At 39.8% G+C, this 22,476-nt stretch overlaps 1 protein-coding gene across 8 annotated transcripts in view; it reads right to left on the minus strand.

The window, feature by feature from the left end:
* HIVEP2 (HIVEP zinc finger 2) overlaps positions 1-22,476 on the minus strand; it is a 206,910-nt gene that overhangs the window by 99,081 nt on the left and 85,353 nt on the right. The gene's annotated exons all lie outside the window — the stretch shown is intronic.

Genomic DNA, 22,476 nt, shown 5'->3' on the forward strand with positions numbered 1-22,476 from the left:
CAGATTTAGTATGTTTTAAAGTCCCAGAACATCAAACCCAACCATATTCAAGTGAAAAATCAAAAACCTATCCCAAAGCCATAAACACATGATTTTTAATCATAAAATTTGGAATTAGCCACATACTGCCACTCCTCTCTAATCCTGCCACACATATTAGTAAAATTAATTTAGCTAATCTCAATATTTAAAAAAGGTTAAAATAGATTTGCTATCCACTATTAGAAGGTAGATGCTCAAAAAAACACTAAAATCCTAAACCAAAACAAAACAAAAACGTTCCTAACAATGGAGAAGACAAATAGCAATAATTATACACACTAAGTAGAAATCCACAGTAGTCATGAGAAATACATTTTCACTTCCAAGACAATCTAATGTCTAGACTCTAGGCTTAACTGCTGTTCAAGAAATAGTTATCTAAAAAAACTCATGTGGATATGGTCTCAAAGACTTCTTCATTCTCAAATAGTCTTACCTATTATTGTAGGGTTCTTGCCATAACTACGGCAAGACAAAGGTCAAATGGTTTGGTTATTTTAAATTATTCTGGATCAACAAATACAGGCACCTAAAGGAGTTGCAAAATGATACAATACACCCATTTTTCACACTTGAACATCTAGACTGTGAAAATATTTTTGTACTTTTCTAGGCTTGGATGAAAGTTGCAAAGGCTCTTTCAAATAATGTTTGAAAGCTTGTTTTATAATATCGCCTCGGAATTACTGCCGTGATGGTTTTGCGCTAGTACTCGGTTTAGCAACTTATCCCTTCTGTTAGTCACTTTCCAAGGAAAAGTGAGGGCACTTCCCCTCAAGATGCAGCATGGCTTGAGGGTTCTTAAGAATCCTTTTCTCGCTGATTTGTCAATGTATAATGTGAAACTGACCTGTACAAAAGTTTAGATCTACCACCCCTCTTCCTGTGTTTCTTTGTTTCTTAGAGTACTGCTTTCTTAAGGTATGTAGTTCTTGCCTCATAAAAGGACTTCAGTACTTGCGTGGGGCTAGTCATTAAGCCAGAATCACAAAAGGTCTTTCATCCAGAATCTAGCAAGTATGTTTTCGTTTCAATCTAACTATGCGTATCTGAGTGGCCAGTGATTTCAAATTACTTAGGAATTTTTCAGTGGTGGTATGGGCACCTCACATCAAACCTCAAAAGCAGCAAGTACAAAATATTAGTCATCTGTATGGATGATTCAGTCAAATGACTGCTCCTAATTAGCACAGAAGATACGGATCTGCTGTCTGCATCACAGGTGAGCCTCATGTGTACAAACCACAATACAACATTCTTTAGAAACGTTCATTTCCTTAGAAATGAACAATGACACCTAAGATAGGATAATAGGTTCCCTACAATTTCTATACCACACAGCAGTGCAATGCCTAAAATAATTTTATAACCTGATGAAAACAGTTGGATCTAAACCTTCTCTTTAATGTGTTTTTATTGCCTACCTCTACATATTAGGAAAAAGGAAAATACAAAACAAAACACCTCAGTCAGTGGTATTTTGGCTTCATCAGAAAATCTAAATACATCTGAAACTTTGTATTTCAGTTACGTAGTCTAAACAATGGAGTAATTTATCTAATATTTGCTAAATATCTAATTTAGCAATTACTAAATACTAATTTAGTAATTTATCTAATATTAGCTAAATATCTAATTTAGCTAATATTTGATCATGCTTGTCACCAACTGGTCTATCTTTATGCATAAAAACTCAGATATAGCCACAATGCTGAAGCAGAGTGACTTTCTCTAGCTGAATGGTTTACCTCATGTAGTATACAGGAACCATGCCCTTTGAGTTGACCAGAGCACTCCCTGAGAGCACTTTAGCTGTCTATACTGTTGCAACAGTGATACAGTAAACTTGCCCTTTTTGGAGCACTTTAGAGGAGCACATGGCACCCTGGAGTGAGCTTGTGAACTCTGATATCTGTACATCTCTGGACTAATCCTTAGTCCGTGTCCTGGCCATCAAACACCATCCTTCTATTGATGATGAGACTGAGACTCAGAAGGTCACAGTCATTTGCCCAAGGTCATGCAACTAGAAGGCAGATTTCCTGACTACTATTCCACTACTACTATTCCTTTTACAACATTGAGCTTCTTTGAGCACCAGCGACGCTAAAGATGCTTCTTAATATAGGATGGGAAGGAAATAAGGGAGGCAGTGAATGCAAAGTGAGCAGGAACAGACCGGCAAATAGCACAGGCTCCACACCACCCTCTTTATCGTGGTTACAAGTAACTTGCTTCTTTGTAAACCTAGTAAAAAACTGGCCAAGGAGAATAAGGAAACAGAATAACTTAAGACTGTTAGAGACCCAAAACATCTTGGCATATTTTGGCAGGGCTCCAAAATAACATTTGGAAAGCAGTACCCTAATAGCCAGAGTCAGTACTGCTGCCCTACTTAGCCATTTGTATTATTTTTCTCTAGAAATACATATCAACATTGAAGACATTTTTAACCAAAAAAAAAAAAAAACCCTCAATCCCATCACCCAAACATAATTATTTACATTTTTTACAAATGTATTTATTTGCCCATGTAAGCATATTTTCACACAGACGCTCTCATAACACATAACAATGCATTCTGATTTTTTCATGCAATATTTCATAAACACATTCTACATTTCCATGTAACTCATATAGTTCTCATTTTTACTAGCCATATAATATTCCACAGTTAGCATAACTATGACTACTGTAAATAGTAGACTACTAGTCATTTCCTCAACCATTCCTCTGTGTGAGAACATTTAAGTTGCTCTCATTTATTTCCAACACTAGAGATAGTACTAATAGTAGAGATACTCTTCTTCCTTAAAATATTAACAGAAACGAGATTATTAAATCAAAGACTATGAGTATTTTTATGGACTCCATATTTATAGCCATATTGATGTTAAGAGATTGAAATCACCTATAAAGCTACCAACAATATCTGAGCATTCTACTTTCACAAAATTTCCTTACCTTTTTATGTGATTACATTTTTTTGGTTGTTTATTTAATGTAAAATGGCACTTTTGGGTTGCCTTTTTATACTAATGGTGACCATAATTACCCTCCCATTTAAAAATAATTTCATTGTCTTTCATTTTTAATGTAAAAATTACCTCTATCCATATAATTTGACTACATTTTGGTTCTGTTTTTTCTTCTGACTATATTCACTTCTCTACAAATTGTTCTGTATGTTTCTTTATCTTTAGATCTTTAGCCATTTAACATATCTGGCGTGTATTTGACAAATTCCAAGTTATCCAAGTACCATTCACTAAGCTTGCTATATTATATTTTATGTGTGTACTGTACCATAATGGGTCCATTTATGGGCTTCCCACTTTGTTACACTGATCTACATGGAAACTTTGTTCAGATTGAGTAAATATAATGTAACTGGCATTATCTTACGAACTTGCTGTTCATGTGTTGGGCAGTTTAAGTTACCATTGTTGTTTATAGTATGTTTGAGTCTACAGTAGGGCTACATTCTATGCCTTGTTCTCTTTTTTAAACACTCCTTGATATGTCCTTATGTGCACATAGAGACTTGCAAAATTCTCACCCATTTTTCCCAGATTATATTATCTAATTAAGTGTAATAGTTGCCTTCCATACTCAGCCATACCCAAAAAAATCCCATTAAAAGTTTTAATAGAATTGTGTTGAATCACACATAAGCATCCTCTCAATATTTTGTTTTGCCATGTAAAAAAAATAGTGTGTTATTGTGCATCTCTACGTTTATTACATTTTTACATTCAATAAATATTTGCATTCTACAAAATTCTTGGTTCTGTGTCTTTCCACATTTCCATTTCACTTGCTTAGAAATACTTAATTTCAGCAACTGAATTGTGTTACTTCCTCACAAGATCCCCTGCACAGTATCTTTTACGAGTAGGCAAACAGTGATTAAATAGAAAAGTGTCAGTTCTAGCTTAAATAAAACATCTTAATTGCCTCAACAAAGATGAAATTAAACTACACAAATGACACAACCACCATAAAATAATACCCCACGCAACCACTTTACTTTCTTAGTATATTTACAAGACACAGCCTCAAATTTATTTAAAAAATAGCTGAATGGCTGAGATAAACTTTTATCCTCCTCGCTCTCCAACCCAACCAATGTCTCTCATTTCTGCTATCTGCGAACTAGGTTCAAAGATTGGGCAAAACCAACAGAGAAATGCAAATAACTTAAAATTATAATAACCTTTTAAACGTAAACTTGACTAGGGGCTTCTGGGTGGCTCAGTCGGCTAAGCATCTTCCTTTGGGCTTGGGTCATGATCTCAGGGTCCTGGGATGGTCCCCGCTGAGCAAGGAGCCTGCTTCTCCCTTTCCCTCTGCTGCTTCCCCCACCCCTCACTCCCCACCCCCCACTCCCTCCCGTGTTCCCGCTGCTGTCTCTCTCTTTCAAATAAGTAAATGAATCTTTTTTAAAAAACCCATGAATTTGAGAATATCGTACATATTGTTGTACATTTAATTGAGTCTATGTGTTACCTTCCTTGATGCAACAAACGTAGGGACTCTCAAGGAATCTTATATTTTATAAAACGTATAAGTACCTGAAGAATTCTAGACACTGCAGTGAAAGGGAAGTAAGGGCAAATAGAAGAAACGGGAGGCGAAACACCAGGAATATCTGCACAAAGGTAGGCAAATAAGGACAGAAGCTATTTTTTCATCCACACTGTGAACGTCACACTCTGTGTCAAGTTGAGTGAAAGCATGAGTGATGTGCCTCTCCAATTTCCTGAAGAAAGAAACACATAGAAAATGTGGCAAATATTTAATCTGAGCCTTGTTTCCTGAAAGACTGCAAGATGCCCACAAATTTTCTTTCCCAGAGTTCAAAATAGCAAGCTGAGTGGGTGTAAGCACTTCAAGTGCAAAAAGAAAAAAAAAAAAAAAAAGAGGTAACTAAGGAAAAGGAAATCATACTTTTTGCTTCTCAGTATGAGAATTCTAAAAGTAGCCAGTTAAAGGGATTTGAATGATTTGCATCTAGAGTTGTCTTGAATCAGAACATACAGTCCTGATTCTTCACCAGGGCCCTCTGGTCACTTTTAAAGGCTGCAGATTCTATGTAAAGACTAATTTCCAGCCTCACTGTTACAGTAAGAGCAGACAGTTTCACTCCGATAGAGCCGGGTACCTAAATGACTACAGTACGACACTGGCAAAACGGAGAGTTGAAGGTTCCTGGGGTCTCTACCTTTCCCAGGGAGAGAAACCTTCCTCAACAATGCTTTAAAAACTGTAATATACTTATGAGTCACCAGAGAAGTTTGTTAAAATGTGGATTCTGATTCTATTGGTCTAGATGGGATCCAACTTGTGCGAATTCTCTGGTGACGCTGATGCACTGGTCTGAGGTCCCCATTTTGAGAAGAGTGGTTCCAGTCTGTAACACCGGTTCACTAACAGCCAGACAACAGAAAAACAATCAACCAAATAAGAACATTTGCAAGGTGTCTAATACTGTGCTAGCTGTTGTAAGGAATAATAAAGTAGACAATAACCAAGCACTGAGCCAACATATAAAAATTATTTTAAAAGGTTAAGTGCTAAATGCTAAAATGTGTGGTAATGATTCTAAGCATGACAGATGTTGAGAACAGGAAGAGTTATACGGAGGCTAGAATAGTGGCAAACGGCTTCCCAGAGCAGGCTGCACTCGGTTAGGCCCCAGGTTTGGGGTGGTGTGGACAGAGAGAGAACAGGACCCCAGGAAAGGCAATGCTGGAAGGGACACCGAGAGTTCTGAAAAGAGAAAACTGCAGTGCACCTGCTTTGTGGGTGTAGATATTATCATTTGAAATTTTAACTTGAATTCACTTTTAAGCAGGTGAGAGGAACTTCTGACTTTGTTTAAAATGTGTAAGTTTGGGAATGAAAATGCTATTCCAGGGCAGTAGAGATATGGGTAGATTTAACTGAGTCTTATGCAAATTTTCTCCACTGGCAACAGCAGCAATATTATTAATGACATTTTAGATTTAAGCCTGGTAGCAAAAATTACCATTTTTACCATATATATGTATATGCATATGTATGCCTGTGATAAACATATGTCTCTAATGATTAACAATTTTAAAAGCACTGGAATGTAACTTTTCACTACAATAGAATTAATAGTCTTCTGTTATTTGGAATGTCGAATTTTACTTTTATTATAAAAATAAACACTTTTTTCTTCTATAAAATACTTTTAGATGGCACATACCCACACATACCCTCAGCTCTAGCATTACTCTTCCCTTTCCTCCCACACTGGCTGACAATGGGAAGAAAACACATCCAGACACAGAATGAAATTATTAATGAGTTATACCTTAGTTGTTTTTTAAATCTCCTTAGAAAGTTTTTTTTTTCCTGCTGACCTACAATATGTCCAATATATTTCCCAGTGGGGTTAACAGAAAAAAAAAAAAAAAACCAGAAAATTGCAAAAGGCAATATAAACATGAAAACTAGATCTCTAAACTTTTTTTTTACTGAAAAATATTACGGGGAAATGGGGTACCTGTAAGCTGCAGGAAGGAAGGGAAGCAGCTGAAAGAGAAACAGTACATTTTAGCACTCCTGGGTCGGGTCAACAATCTTACTGAGTTCCAGTTCCATTTTTGGAACTACCAACTTCATCTTATCGTAAGCCATAAGAAATGATACGTGGAATATGGCAAATACTACATTTCCTATTAACGTTAAAACCATAACTATGGTTTAACCACAGCTTCTCTCCCTTCCATGTTCCTGTCTTACAAAACTTCCCTGTGCTTGCTGGCAGGTGGAATTTAGGAATGGATTATGGCAAAACTCTGCAATTTCAAAGTATCTAGACTTGAATGTTTAAAAAATACATGTATCAGGAAAGCTGTGCTAAATGAGGCCCTAGCATTCAGGATGCACCAAAGGATTTACTTATCCCCCCAATCTAATACACACCCACACCCCCCCCACACACAAACACTCATTACTGACAAGAAAATGATATTACTACGAGGGTACCTAATTGTTGCCCATGAATAGCTTGCAAAAGAGAATGCAGTCATACCCTAAAAAGACCGAAGTTTGTCTTCTACAAATCTTTTCCCCTTTCTACTCTGAACCTTTTCAGGTGTCCTCCCCTTACTAGGTCACGGGATCATGCAGGCTGCATTCCCCAACTACTGCAAAAAAGACCTAATAATCATTTTCAGACTTCACTGCCAAAAATGTAATGTGTTCTCATTAGGGAAAACAACACATAAACCAACCAACCTTGGGACATTATAAAACTTCATAAAAAGAAATAAATAATGGTTGATGAAGAGACATATTTGGGGGGAATGGGTTTTACAACAATAGATGCAAGAACCCCCCCCCATGGGAAATGCTATTATTAACCCTATTAAGATACAGTGCAAGGGACCTTGTCACCTAAACTAGAACAAGATATGGTCTGCTTTCAGTTTTCTGAGACAATTTCTATATGAATCAAATTGGCCCTTCAGAAGGCAGCTCATCAATGAGAAACTCTCTCTCTCTCTCTCCCTCCCTCCCTATCTCTCTCCCTCCCTCTCTCTCTCTCTCTCTCTCCTTCTTCCTCCCTCCCTCTCCCTCCCTCCCTCCTGGGTCTGGCCTTTTGTTTAGTTATAAGGCATAGTCCTGTTATTACCTCCCTCAGTATCTATTATTACAATCCTCTGTGTTTACATGTCCACCTGCTTTTAGAAAATTACCAATAGATACTACTCGAAGTGACAGCAGTTAAATTTGCAACAGCACAGACTTCTCACTATAAGCCTGGAACCATGGTGGAAATCGCTTCAGTTGAGAAAGATTTCCTGAGCCAGAATTTTTGTCCTCACTAACCAGGCTGCCAGGCCTAGATCAAATGAAGGTCGATGCAATGTCCCCAGAGAAAGCTGTTCAACTCGCCCGGTCGGTTCCCCTGAGCCCTGCCAAGGAGGCCCTTGGGTCTGACGGGCTGCCCTGGCAGAGCTGGTGTCTTCCCCAGGCAGAGAGTCCCCCACCCCCACCAGGACGACACTGAGCACCAACGCCAGCAAAGCAAAGCTGAGCAGCTGGGGGCAGCCACTTGTGGGTGACAGAGGCAGGCTCCCTCTGCCGTGGGAGTGTTAGAAAGCTCTGATGGTGGCTTGAGCTGTCAAAGTGTATACTGCGAGACAGAACATCCCTCCTGGCATTCTGGGCGAGTAAACCCCGGCCAGGGCAACAACAGCCTGGCCCGAGGACAGTCTGCTCCTCACATCAAAGCCGGAGGCCCTGGGAGGCTGGCCAGTGGCCAAAGATGCAAAGAGCAGCAGGGGAGTGTGTTGCCTTAGGACAATGGCAAACTGGGACGTGGTAGAGGCTGTAAATTCCAAGCACTGGGGAGGTCTGCTCAGAGATTTCACCCTCTCCTGTCAGGGCTGGGATTTAATTTCCTTTGAAGAAAAAAAAAAAAAAAAAAAAGGAAAGAAAGAAAGGAAGAAAAAGAAAAAAAATATACATTCCCAAAAGCAGACACTGCAGCGCAAGCTAATGCACTCTGGTCCTTCTCAGCCTGCAGCCACTGTCTGAAACAATACAGCTAAGTGAGATGTGACATGCTCCCGTTCCTCTTATTAGGGCATTAAGTCTAAGGGGTAATTAAGATCATTTAAATGCAAGCATCACTGCTCCATTGCTAATATCCTCCCAGATCATTCCCATCAGTTCTGTTTAATTAGAGGAACATCACTCGTTAATGATAACCTGACAGTTTTGTTTATTTGACAGGACACAGCACAGAGTCTCAGTTTGGGTAACCAGAACTGAAGGTGAAGCATCAAACTCTCGGTCACAAAGATGACTCAGCTCTTGGACCTGAGAGGTTGTACCCGGAAAAGTTTACCACTTGCTCAGCAGACATGGGGTTAATTCAAGAATCATCTTCTAGCCTCCTCACTTTGTGGGACAGCTTTTCGCACAAAAACATAAAGAAAACCAACATTGAAAAAAAAAGTCTGTAAGAGAGTAGAAGAAAAAACTATCAGTCACTCTCCGTCTCGGGGTCTTACAGTGGGATTCCCAGGGACAGGGATAAATGCCCTAAGGGTCCCTGAGCCCTATCAGGGAAGCAGCAAAGGCAAATGTGGCAAACCTCCGCCTCTGGAGAGACGGGGCACCATCATGAGAATCCTCACTGCATACCGGCTCATTAGAACAGAGAGGACCTTGTGAGTTTTCCTTTCAGAGGAAATGAATAGGAGTTGAGATCACTCAACTCTAATCCACCCTGGACCTCAGGGTGAGCCTCTGGGCAGCACATGCCCCGTTGAGGCAGGCCCCGCGTGTCATCCCCAGTGCATGCTGGGGGTGGAAGAGCTCCCAACTCCTTGCTAATCCCGTGTGGGGAAGGCCAAGGTACAGAGTTTTACTTGATTGCATAAAATGTAGAGCTATTTTCAGCTTCTGAATCATCATTCTGGCTGTTTCACCCGCCTTAAACCATGTTACAACCCTTTAAAAATATCTTTCCTATTCAATTTTCACGTATTTTCACATAAGCAAACACTTAAAGTCATCCTGGTAAATTTCAAAAAGATGAAACCATGACATGGAAGAAAAAAAGAAAAAGACTGAAAAGAGTTTTACAAATATTTGCAATTGAAAATGGTCACCATTGCCATGGTGGTGGGTCAAGCTCCACACTTTCTTCCGTGATCTTCAAGCCCTTTATAAAAACCCTGGACAATTAACGCTTAGCGGGACTTCAGTGCCTGAGGACACAAATCGATTTAGTTTTAGTCACACTTCTAAGAGAGGAGAAACATTAAATAATGGAAATAAAAAAGCTGCTAACTGATATAGGAAGAACCTAAGCTATTTCTGTAATAACTCCCCTGGGATTTATGCTGGAAATTATAAAAACAGGATGTTTTGTTTGTTGTTCCTCATAGAAGACTACCAAACCAGCATAAGACTACAAAACACATCAAAATTACAAATCTATGTGAAGTTTCTAGTATTAAAAAAGCCAGATGGAATTTTTATTCATGTATTTAAAATTTTTGCTCTATGAGGGATGACCTCTGGAAACATGCTTCTTGTTTTTATGAATGCCAAAAGGGAAACAGTTACATAACATAATTCTGCAATGGTCCGGCATCCTAGTGCAGAGAACTTAATCTTCAATAAGGGATAGTCACACATGAGTTTTCACTGCTAAGACTTCTTATTTTTAAAATTAACATGGATTAATTCACGGTATCTGGATACCTGTCCCGTTTAGTTAGAGGCTAATCCCAACAATGTAAGGATTCCAATAACAAAGTGTTTCTAATGTTCCTTCAGTGCAACGTGATGAAGCTACCCAAGGATGAACTTAATATTAATGGCTTACAGATCATTTTAAGTGGGTACGACTAGCACACCCAGATATACAATCTTATCTGTGCGTAGGGGGAGGGAGAGAAGGATGGAGGAGGAGAGATGGTCATCATCTCTATAACTGAAATCATGATTTTTCATTACTTTTTGCCTAAGCATACATATCATGCCCTTATCCTGACCCACAGAAGCATACATATCATGCCCTTATCCTGACCCACAAAGCCCCATCTGGGAAGGTGGAATAAATGAGAGAAAGTGCATATAGGAAATATTTGCACCTAAATATTCTCCCAAGCAGATAGCTGAGTTCTGCTCTGGGCATTCAGATGTTTTTTTGAATTAGCTGGGAAAGTCACTCAAAACACTACACCTGCTGCCATAATCCCATGAGTGAGTCTCCGTTCGAACCAAGTCCAAGCACCAAGTCAACCATGAGTCTAGGAAGGAAATAAGTAGAAGCTTCTTTTATACTCTGAGGTCCTAGAGCCTACAACTAAACAATAAGGCTGATGGTTTCATTTTTTATAAAACTACAAAAAATATCTTTTTAATATCTAACCACTTACAAACTTTTCTGCCTGGTGAAATAAAAATTTTGTTTTCTTTCTCAATATCTATAATTTACTATTTCTGCCATCTGTTAGCATACTCAACAATTATTTTTTTAAGATTTAATTTTAACTGATCTCTACACCCAACATAGGGCTTGAACTTACAACCCTGAGATCAAGAGTCACATGCTCTACCAACTGAGCCAGCCAGGCACCCCTCAGCATCATTTACTAAGCACCTATCCAGGCACTGTAGTGCATGAGAAGGCACACAAATGTGGTTTCTGACCTCAGTGAATAACTAACTTACAGGCAGGATGAAAACTGTTATAGCAGAAGTTACTATTGTAACTGGGCCCCCAGTTACTTCTGCTAGGCCCCCAGCAACGGGTGGGTGTCAAGAAAGGGCTGAGAGTGGACACACTTGAAAAGGATCTGGAGTCATCAGCAGGTGCTTGCCAAGGTAGACAAGGAGAAAAACAAATCTGAGAGGAAATAGAGCATATTCAGTTTTAGAACTGACTAGGTTTGAGATGCCTTAGAAACTTTCCAAGAGAAATGTTCAGGCAGACATATAGATACAGAACCCACAGGATACGTGAGCTGAAAATCCAGTTTGGAACACCATGAGGGTCATCAGCATTGAGAGCTGATACCTAAACAATGGGCCTTCGTACACAGTTTGGGGAGTTACAGAAAGGAGAGGCCCAGGGCTATACTTTGGGGAAAGCCACAAAGACAGGGAATGTGGGAGGGTCTAGGAATAGAGGTAGGGCAGCAGGTCCCCATGTCTGAGAGCCATGCAGAGAAAACTTTAAATGATAAACAGAGTCAAATACAAATCAACAGTAGACAAATAAGTCAAAGACCTAAAAGATTTCACTGAATTTCAAAATTAAGAGGTTACTGATACTCCTTTCCAAAGCAGGTGGCCAAAACCGTGATGCAGTTGAGATAGGTAACATAGAAGCTAGAAAAGCCATTAGGATATTGGTTCTAGTTTGTTTGTTTACCATCAAAATGGAAGATATTTGAGCATGTTTAATTTTCCAAGTTGAGAGACCTTTTTAATTATTATTAGTTATGGCCCTGGGGAGGCGAAAGAAAAAGTCCTAACAACATTTTACTGGATTAAATGTTGGCCACAGTGGAGAGATATAATTAAGACTTCACTATGTTAAAGTAAAATTTCAGATTCTCAACAACTAACTATAACTATCGATGGGTATTTATTGATTTGGGGAGCCAAAAAGAATCAGTAAGAAACCATAGGAAACTGGAGAAATCTTAAAACTTCTAAAAGGCAAAGGTAAACTTTGATCATAGAACTTGCAAGCTGAACAAAACTTTATAGATCATCCATTTCAAGCTCTTATTCGAAAACAAATGTTAAAGCAATGTAATAATAACAACTTCCATTGGGAAATATCAAAACCAACTTTAAATTGTGCAAGATGAAAGACATTGCTCTTGACAAAGAGGCGGCACAAACTAGCCTGTTTCAGAAACTTTCAAACATTGGATTCAGCCACCTTGATAGAGGGAGATTCCTAAACCTGGTGATTACAAGTTATTGTTAATGAGCGTACCAAGAAAATTTCTGAAGTGGTACCCTGAAGAACCCCTTGACCTTTCACACACTTAGTACCTTATAACTAAGTCCTCCTGCTCAGGCTTGTCTCAGGACAAGGAAATATCTGCACTTTTGAAAAGCGTACACTAGGAATGATACCAAGTGAAAAATGCAGTTTTACAGTGTAATGGTTTGTGTTGTATGATTATAACTGAAAACTCAGTTTTATTCATATGATGAAAAGTTTAGAAAAAAGTGCTTCTTTAGAACTTAAAAATGACTTATCAAATTGGTTTCTGGAAAATATAAAAATAAGAAGTTTCTTTTGTACTTCTTTTTAAAATGTTTTCCAACTCCCTTTGTCTTTATGTTAAGTGAGAAAGGAGAAAAAAAAATCACCAAGAGGAAGCAACTTTATCAGGCCTGAAATAAATAAAGTCTGGTAATAGGATTTGACTCTCAGCCAAGAATGGGGTCCACCTGCCCTCGGTCTGGCAAGGCTTAGGATTGTGGCTCTTTCATATTTAGACACACACATACACACCAAGCATTATCTCATTTCTTTATGAGATGGAGCAGATAGTCTGACAGCCTAGACTCTGTTTAGACTGCTCTGATTTCCATAAAAAGGAAGCTTTAAAGTTTGGGCTTACTACTGAAAACATGAAGAAAATGAATGATCTAGAAATAGTAATGCTGTTTGAAACAATCAGCACAATCAATAATCAACATTTACTGAATCCTGGTGTTCCAGCGATGCCCTAAGCGATTTATGTCTATTTTCTCATTAAATCCTTTATGAGGCAGGCATTAATATTACCTCCCTTACAGAAGATGTAACGCCCCAAGTTTAAGAAACGTATCCATTGCCTCACAGTAAGGGCTGAAAATGGTTTTTAATCCAGTGAGTCTGACTCAAGACCAATGCTTTTGAAAACATATATATAGTAGCAATATAAAAAGATGCTTGATTTGAAGAAATCCAAGTACCCAGCAATTATTTGCACTGTTTTCAGTTTCACTCATGATTTTGATCTGGCAAATGAACCACCAGTGCCAAACCAAAGAAAGTTTAAGATATTGAACCATTCCAATTACTCACTGTCTATACTGCTATGACTGAACCACATGGCAATAGTTTCAGGTGGGTCAACCACGTCTGTCCACAACAATGATGGAACACTTTCACACATAGAATGAAGGTCACTGCTCTAAATTGGGCAACAAAATCAAAATCCTTCTTATACAGCTCAAGAGCACTTTTTTACCCAGATCATTGTCCTAATTTACTTTGGCACTGAAAAGTATTTATTACTATAAAGTAAGACTAAAATTGATGGGTTTGGAGGACTTTATATGCCTATGTTCCACTAGATTAATTTTGGAGGGCATTCCATGCTCTCCTTCTCCAGAAAATACAGTATTTCTTTGTTCTTAAATAAAAGCCACAAATTTCCAAAAAGAAACGAAACTTCACTACATGATATTCTCTTAAGCTGTGTTTTAACTTTATTGGGAAATGTCTTTATTTAACTTTTCTATCAAAAAATATGCTTTTCTTATAAAATGTTCATGGTGAACTCCTTTTCCCCCCCTCATTTATTCAATTATTCATTCAACAAACAACAATTGTGTACTCCCGAAGCCATGGTTCTTGTCCTCATGGAACTTAGGGGCTAGTGAAGGACAGACACTAAAAACAGATTGCTACTCTGCAGATCCCATAACAAAAGGCAAGCCATGCAATCAGAGAGCCACGTAATAGTATTTGAGAAAGGCAACTCTCTTCTAAGTGTACCCAATTTAAAATGTGGCAGCTAAGCATCCCTCCTGTCATGATCTGAAGCCTCAAATTTAGAGGTGGTTAAAACAGACACATGTTAAGTCCACCACAACTATACTTTCTTTCAAAAACTGGTAAATGTCCCAGAGCACCCAGAATCCAATTTGGAAATCATCAGTATAGATGATCTAGAAACTTCCCAAAAGAAGTCACTGGCCACCATTCTCTTATTCTAGCTTGCATAGACTTATCACTGAGTCTAACATATCAATTTGTGCAATTTGACAAATTTAGAGAGAAAGGGGAAGGAAAAATCAGATAACATGGTCAGAATTACAGAAGACCCTTTCAAGTCTTGGAGTAGTAGTCTTTTCCACTGTACATGTCTAGTCTGAAATGATAAACATCTTTATCTTTGACAAACTTGATGTAAAAATTTGTTATTTGATGTAGAAACAAAAAGCATCACATTTTTGTTCTTATCTTTCAATTAATCTAAACTCCCTTTAGTTTAACTGCATATGTGTACAACATTTTTTACTCCTTCTGGAACCTGCTAAGATTCCAGTTGTTTTGTTATTGATTTCCTTCAGTTGGTATCTCAGTCCATAGATTAAGGTGTTTGTCTTTTCCTCCTTTGGCAGACTTAGGCAGACTAGTCCATTTGGCAAAGATTATCTACAATCCAAGAAGACGGCCAGATGCCTATTTTTTCCACATCAGAGAAGTAAACCATAGATGGTCTAGCTTGTCTGCCCTCCAAGTCTGGGACTTAGGGTCGGAAGTCCCAACAGAAGGGAGAGTCCAAGCTGCCTATTTGAGGGTCTCCTTGTGGATTTGGCGAAGAACTCGCTTGGAATAGGCATAAGCTGGACTACTGCAGCCTGCAAAAATGGCTCCTTCTTAAAAATAAGCCACATTCCAAATGTTCACTTTGATGCTTACTATTTGAAATTTGGAATGTCTCCCTGTAGAACCAGAGCCACAAATAGTGACTGGCATCCCAGGCTAGCCTAAGGCGATGTAATAGGAGTACTACAGACCAGTATCACCTCACATGTCATAGCTTTTATTCGAAAAACATAGTCACGCTGAGGACTTGAGTCCAGTCAGGACTCCTCACGTTTTCCTACATGAGCTGTAGAAGGCTAAATAGAATCCTAAGAGGTAAGTAATAATGTGAGAACAGCAAAACACATTCTCCAGGAGCGGGGTGATGGTGCGGGGACATCAGCAGGGACAATCTTGGTGGCACTAGTCTCTCACAAAGGCAGCAGCGGTGGTCTGGTTACCGGTAGCGACTGAGGTGGCGGAAGAGTGGAAGAGAAAAGCTGGCCCTGAGAATAGGTCAATCAGAAACTTGAACAGTGGTGAAAGGAAATGTCCTCTAGCTGAGGGCAAGAGGAAGAGAAAGGGAATTCCTGCCACAAACCAACAGGGGAAATCCCCTGGTTTGGGTTGCTACTCACTTGGTCACAGGATTAGGAATATTCATCACTTAGTAATTTAACCCTTCCAAACCTTACTTTCCTTCTCTGGCTTCTTAAGTTCAAGCCTTCTGTTGTAAATGGGAATCTGCTTCAGGCTGGCATAAGTGCAATGCTCCTTAGATTGACTGTTCGTCTACAGAGGTTCTCAATCCAAGTGGTTTTGCCCCCCCAGGGGACACTGGGCAATGTCTGGGGTTATTTCTGGTTATCACGACTGGGGAGGGAGTACCATTGTCATCTAGCAGGTAGAGACCAGAGGTGCTGGTTAATATCTTACAATGCACAGGAGAGCCCCCCCCCCACACACCAAAGAATCATCCATCCCCAAAGTTCAACAGCACCAAGTTGAGAAATGCTCTAACTTCCTAAGCGTGCTGTGGTAACTTTTCGTTACTTGTTACTGTGCTCATGATGTGTCTAAGCAGGTGATTACAGCACAGAGATCCTGCAGATCACTATATTATTCAAACTCTACTGCGGAAATCATGCTCAACGAAGAGAAATCCTACAAACAATCAACATCATTCTTCAGAATTAACAGAGTATGACATCCGATTTTTAACCGCAGAAATACAATCAAGAGAGCCAAACACTGAGAGCCTGGCAGTAAGGCTATGGCATGAACTTGGTATCACCAGGGTATAACTGCAGCTTTCTAGAGCATGGTGCTGTGCAAGCTCCCATGTGGACGGGGAAACCTGCCACGGATGCCACATCCTGCTTCTTAAGCATTCCCATCGACAGCAGCTGTATTCCTCACTGAGCATCCAACGACAACCCAGGAGTGTCAGCTAGCTCCTCACAGGACGCCAGTGTTAGAACAATCATTTCCCCCCAGGAAATCATTTCCAGGGCTGGATGTGTGAAAAAGAATGAAAGCAGGGTCACTAATGAGGGCACAAGCAGTTCTGTGACCAGGACAGGGGACATAACCTTTCTCTGGTCCTCTCTTTCTTCAACGGAACAGAGAAAGAGTTTGACTCGGTCATCTCCAGCCTCCCTTTCAATCCCCACTGCCATGATCTGTTTTCTTCCCAGATGGTAATGAGAGGGGGGCTGCCCCAAAGAAAGTTGGAAAAAGCGACCTTGTGAAGCTCTCTGCAGTGAGGGTTCCCATGGTGGGGTGTCTGGGAACACAGCAGACGAACCAGCCAGGCAGTAAGCAGTCCCACAGGAGATGCCTTTTTGAACAAAAGTGAAAAATGGCCCCAAGCTTGACAGAGCAAGTCTCCGTTGAGCTCCAGGCTGTATTAGAAACGACGACTGTAAGAAATCAAGGAACAATCTCCATGTGTGCGCAGCAGGGAAAGGACTAATCATTACACTCTGGCCCCGTCAGCCACAGCCTCCTGCACAGATAGCCATCACCTCCCGAGCACCCTCTTCTCATTAGGAAGGACAGAGCAAGAGAACAGTGCGTTTTTAACTGTGTCTTTGTAATAAAAATTGCAGACAAAAGCAGAATGGGAAGGCAACAACACCACCAATTTGAGGAGCCTTTAGCAGTAACAGACAAATGCTTTACGTATTTATATCCGTTTGGTAGAGACCCAAGTTAGTTCTAGTTCTAGGGAACTGCTCAGCAGGACTGAATCATCTGCTGGGATAGTTTCCATTCACTGTTCTACCATAAGAAAGGAGACTGTTTTCATAAATGTCCCCCCTGCCCTCACCAGCCCCCCACCCGCCACCAAGATTTTTATGCCATGCTTCTAGAAGTTCACATGCTTAGTGTGCCTATGTAAAAGTAACAGTGTCAAAGACACACTCAGGCCCTATCAAGTATGGAAAGTAAAAGATTATATTTCTAGTCCCCAGGATTTTAAAAATCTGAACATGAAAACACATTAAAAATACGCCATGGTGGGGCATATGCAAGAAGAAGTGGAACGAATAAAAATTTATTTTTCTACTATTTCAACTTTATCACAACTTCCCAGGGCTATGTTTTTCCAGCAGAAACACCAGGATTTGAATATGTGTTTGAAATACGAGGCCTTCTGATAAAGCAGGTTTGTTTTCTGGATTTGTTTTTTTGTTGTTGTTGTTTTATTTTGTTTCAGGAAGAGCTGGTACTCTTTAAAACATCTGCCATATGCATTTGAGAGTCCCGGACCACCACCGTCTCACCACTTTTTGCCACATGCTGTTGAGGGGAAAGGACAGGTATCCTCACCCCATTTCACTAAGAAACAGGTAGTAAGGGATTAAAAATAGGAGCCCTTTCCATCCTCACTGGCCTCCCCCAGTTCTACCTCCTGCTTCTCATTACTATCTAGGACTCTCCCCACGCCACCCTAAGAGAAAGGAGGGAAAAGAATCCCCTTCAACTGCTGTTACTGCCATTGAAAGACTGCAGACTGCAGTACCTTTCTGCTAAAATGAAAAGGCAGACAGATGCCAAGAGTTGAGTTTGCTTTCACTGCAAAGAACTCTAACATGGCCAATGTGCTACAAAAAAAATCAATAGCAGTAATGATTGCCTTTTTTGGAGCGGCCCGGGGCAGTCAGCTGGACAGGGGGCATTGCTAAGCCCAGACACACTGCCTGGGTCAAGCACCACAAACAAGCTTCACAACAGAGAAGCATGAGTAATTTACTTATTAAAGAGATAACTGTAAAGTCTGATACAAACGGACAAGTGTAAATCCGTCAACGCACAGACCAAGTGCTTGGCTTGGCGACCATAGAATGGAATGAGCAATGATATCCAGGTTATGGTACTCAACTTCCAAAGACAAATGCCCCTTTAGAGTGCCAAACAGATGACCTCTCCACGTGCACAAAGAAATGGCCTGCAAAGGAGAGCACTGGTTTAGAGGGGCTCCCCGATTACACTGAACCCACACAGGAAGTTGAGGGGAAACCTCTGTGACTAGTCCGCACCAACCTAGTCTTCCGTTTATGAACACAGGGCAGATAAGGGAACTACTCCATTTCGACGTGGCTCTAAAGCATTTTACATTATTCAGAAGAACGCAAATCTCATCGATAATTTGCCCAAACAATCCCTCCTGTGATCATTTCCCACGTTGTTCACGCATGCAGTGGGGGTGGTGCATTTCTGAGATTCTGACAACAAGAGACCACATCTCTGTGATCTCAATTTCACTTTTGAGATTGTTATTTAATTGCCACCAAGCAGCAAACAGAAGCCAAAAACAAAGAGGTCTAAAACATGGTTAGAAAGTGGAGCTTGAGTTAATAAGCAAATTAGAAAAAAATATTATGTCACTTGCCATCCAATGTTATCTGTCAACTGAAAATAAAAATCCAAAGAAAGAGGGGTTTCAAACAGTCCTTCTACAATAAGCTATTGTCTGGTTCATAGGTCTGGGTCATTCACAACTCCCGGAAATAGCTGCATGTTCGCCAAACGCTCTTATTTTGTATGTTCTCACGAGCTTTCAGGACTTGTGCAAATTGTTTTCCAAGCACCATCCGGCCATAATGACCAGGTTACTACTGATAATTATGCTTGCCTGTCTATAGGTTTGTCAGCTAAAGAAATCCACAGACGGCTGTTATAATGAGCAGAAATCTACTTCTGGCACAGCTGGGCTGACCACAATGCATTAGAAAAACAACCCTCTTTGCAATAACCAGTTCTGGGCATCACTGGTTAAAAAAGACTAGTTTCCTGTTTTTCTCAAAAACTTCAGAGTGTGGGTATTGCTATTTTTTACCCCACCCACACCTTTTCTCTTTAATTGTTGAAGATTTGGTGCCGTAAACACCTAATCATGGGTTTTTTTTTTTTATTATTATTATTATAGCTCAGGGTTTAATTTTAGGTCAGATTTATCCTTCCAAGCCAGCGCCCACCCTGTGCCAAGGTGTGGGTAGGAGAGAGAGCTGGGGACACTAGGTCGGGGGCTTCATGAAGAAGGGAGCAGCCCCCTGGAAAGGGGATCTCAGCCCAGGCTTGGGCAACACCCCACCACTCTATGGCTGGGACGAGAACCGGGCGCAGGACAATGGTTGGTTCAGGTTGGCTGAACCTGGCTGGAGTCTGGTGGCCTTAATATGGTACAAAGCATCAAGTGCCCTGCCTGACATATCACCTCAATTATTCTAAGCTGTTCCTCTTTCTCACTTTGCAATGTTAACTCCTTTCTTTCCAGGAGAGATCTAAGTACTCGTATGTAGTGCATATGATCACAAGAGCAGCTGCTCCTTCTGCCTGACCCCATAAGGTCCCTGCTCCAATGTCACCTTCTCCCATACCCTCTCCCCAACTAATTAACACACATACACACAGAGCGTGTGTGCTAGTAAGGCTGACATATATCCGTCCCCCATACGAGGATAGAAGCTTCTCAGAAGAGGCAATACTGCTTTGGCTACCCCTTGTATCTCTGACACATGACTAGTGCCTGGAAAATAGCAGGTGTCTGATTAGTATTTGCTCAGAATGAACGCCCCTGCCCCATACACTGCTAATTCACAACCACCTTTAGCTCACCTCCTACCCCCTCGTGCCCAACCCTCATCTACTGTACTGTAGGTTGCTTGCTTCTGCCTTTCTTATGGACCCAGAGCTCCTGGAGATGGAAACTGCACCCTGCTCACTGCTCAGGACCTCGCACATAACAGGTATTCAATAAACGTCTGCTGAATGGTGTTAAATGAATCACCTATGATTGCCTAGTTTGGGGCCAGGGCCAGTGTAGACACTGTAGAAATACAAAAAGGAGTAAAACACAGATTTCTGTCTATAAGTTTTTCTTTTACCCACACTCTAGCTTTTGGTCACTACTAGAAAAGTCTGAGGTATTTCCTCAGCCATCAGCTCAAAGGCAAGGCAGTAAGAATTAAGCTGCATAAACTTGTCAAAACAAGGACCAGAGGAAAAAAAAATTTAAAGGAAGTTGAAAACAAAATGTTTATTGCTATCCTGCTAGGCAAGAAGTTGAGGTAATATCCTTTGAAAGTCACTGAAGGGAAAGGATGCTAGCCAAAATCAAATCTTCGTTTTGGTTAAACTTCACAATAGGGAAAATGTAAACATTTTTTCCTCCTATAAATTCTCCTTTTAAAAGAAAGGCAGAAATTCATCAAAGGCCTATATCCCCTCAGACCTTCTAAATTTTTTCTGAACTATAAAAGGGATAAAGAAAAACTCTGAGCCACAATTACGCGCTGACTTTACACAATTCCCATAATGTTAAGAACCAAGAGGACAAAAATTTAAATGAGCAGAAATAAATTATAGTGTTTATCATCTGTTTCAAGATTTTTGAAAATTACTTATATGTGCACTCATATTGTAAAGTTCTACAAACTATCCGTTACGGTCACTACTAGCCCTGAGAGTAGGCCTTATTTCTAACAAATTTTGCAACTTGTCTGAGTAATAAATGGACTTTTTGAGATGAGGTAAATCCTCTTTGATTCCTATGTGCTTCACTTAAGTATTAAAGAGAAACAGAAGTTAAGTCAACCACCATTTCAAAGAAAGAAGACTTGGATCAATTTTCAAGGAAATTAAAAAGCTACTTAGTACATATATACATCAGATAACTGAAAAACACAACAGAGCCTCATACCAACAGTGGAACATGAAGGCAATAAAACAGCATACTCAAATGCTTAAGTGCATTCACAAAGGAAAATGTTGGTTAGAATAACAAAGCCTCTTTGCTTCCGGATGCTTGGAAATAAACATGATCATTGTTATATTTTGTTACTAAGGAGCAAAATCTTTCCCTACTCTTTGACAGATCAGTTAAAATGACCTTCCCCAATATTAATACTCACATGACTGATCTCTAAGAAGCAATGTGCTAATAATGACAAGTTCTAAAATATGTACTATAGGCTTGAGACGAATAAACTGTAGTTTCCATATATGCAAAAAAAAAAAAAGGAATGCCATGTCTCACGTAAACCAAAGATCAAATCCAAGAACATCTGATGAACTATGAGCAACATGACCAGCCCAACAAAATAATTCTGTTTCTTCTAGGTGTCCTTGTATAAAACAGAATAACACCATAAAATAACACAAATTACATTTTGCAATCAGGCTGACCCAAAAGAAAAAAAATTAACATTCCAAGAAAGAGATCTTTTGGCTTTCTTTCCAACTCATTAAATAAGTGCCCTTAAGATTATCCCTCTCCCTCTGAACAATTTAATGTTGCTTTAAGTTCTAAGTTGCCAGCCCCACACTTTCAAATTATAAATAGATAAAATGCAGGGTACAGAACTTCTTTTTAAAAAAGGATTCCATTTCAAAGTAGACTCCTAAGAAAGAAAGGGTAAGCAGACCAGACAGCGTGGCAGCCTTGCTAGAGATTAGAATTTGGTCCACCTGCAAGAGCAGACGGTTGCTCTGGACAGCTGCAAGAAGATGGAGAAAACAGCTTGAGAGCTATTGATTTCTGTAATGATTACAACCACCACCAACAACAATAAAACAGCATTTAGATTTTCATAATGTTACTTGAAAATTTTCTCAGGAAATTTTAGGTTTATAAAGTAAAGGAGGCACATCAGCCTGGCAATCTCTGTGAGCCTCTGTTATCAATATTTTATACCTGAATCTTTTCGCTGCCCTACATTCTCTTTTCCCACTACACAAATCTCTGTAACAGACAAGAAACACTAATACATGAAACATGGGGTTGGCTAATATAATTACAAGAAAGAATGAAACAAATT

This window comes from Ursus americanus, chromosome 11, assembly GCF_024610735.1.
Source record: "Ursus americanus isolate L20-20 chromosome 11, mUrsAme1.1.p, whole genome shotgun sequence".
In the NCBI taxonomy this organism is placed as follows: Eukaryota; Metazoa; Chordata; class Mammalia; order Carnivora; family Ursidae; genus Ursus; species Ursus americanus.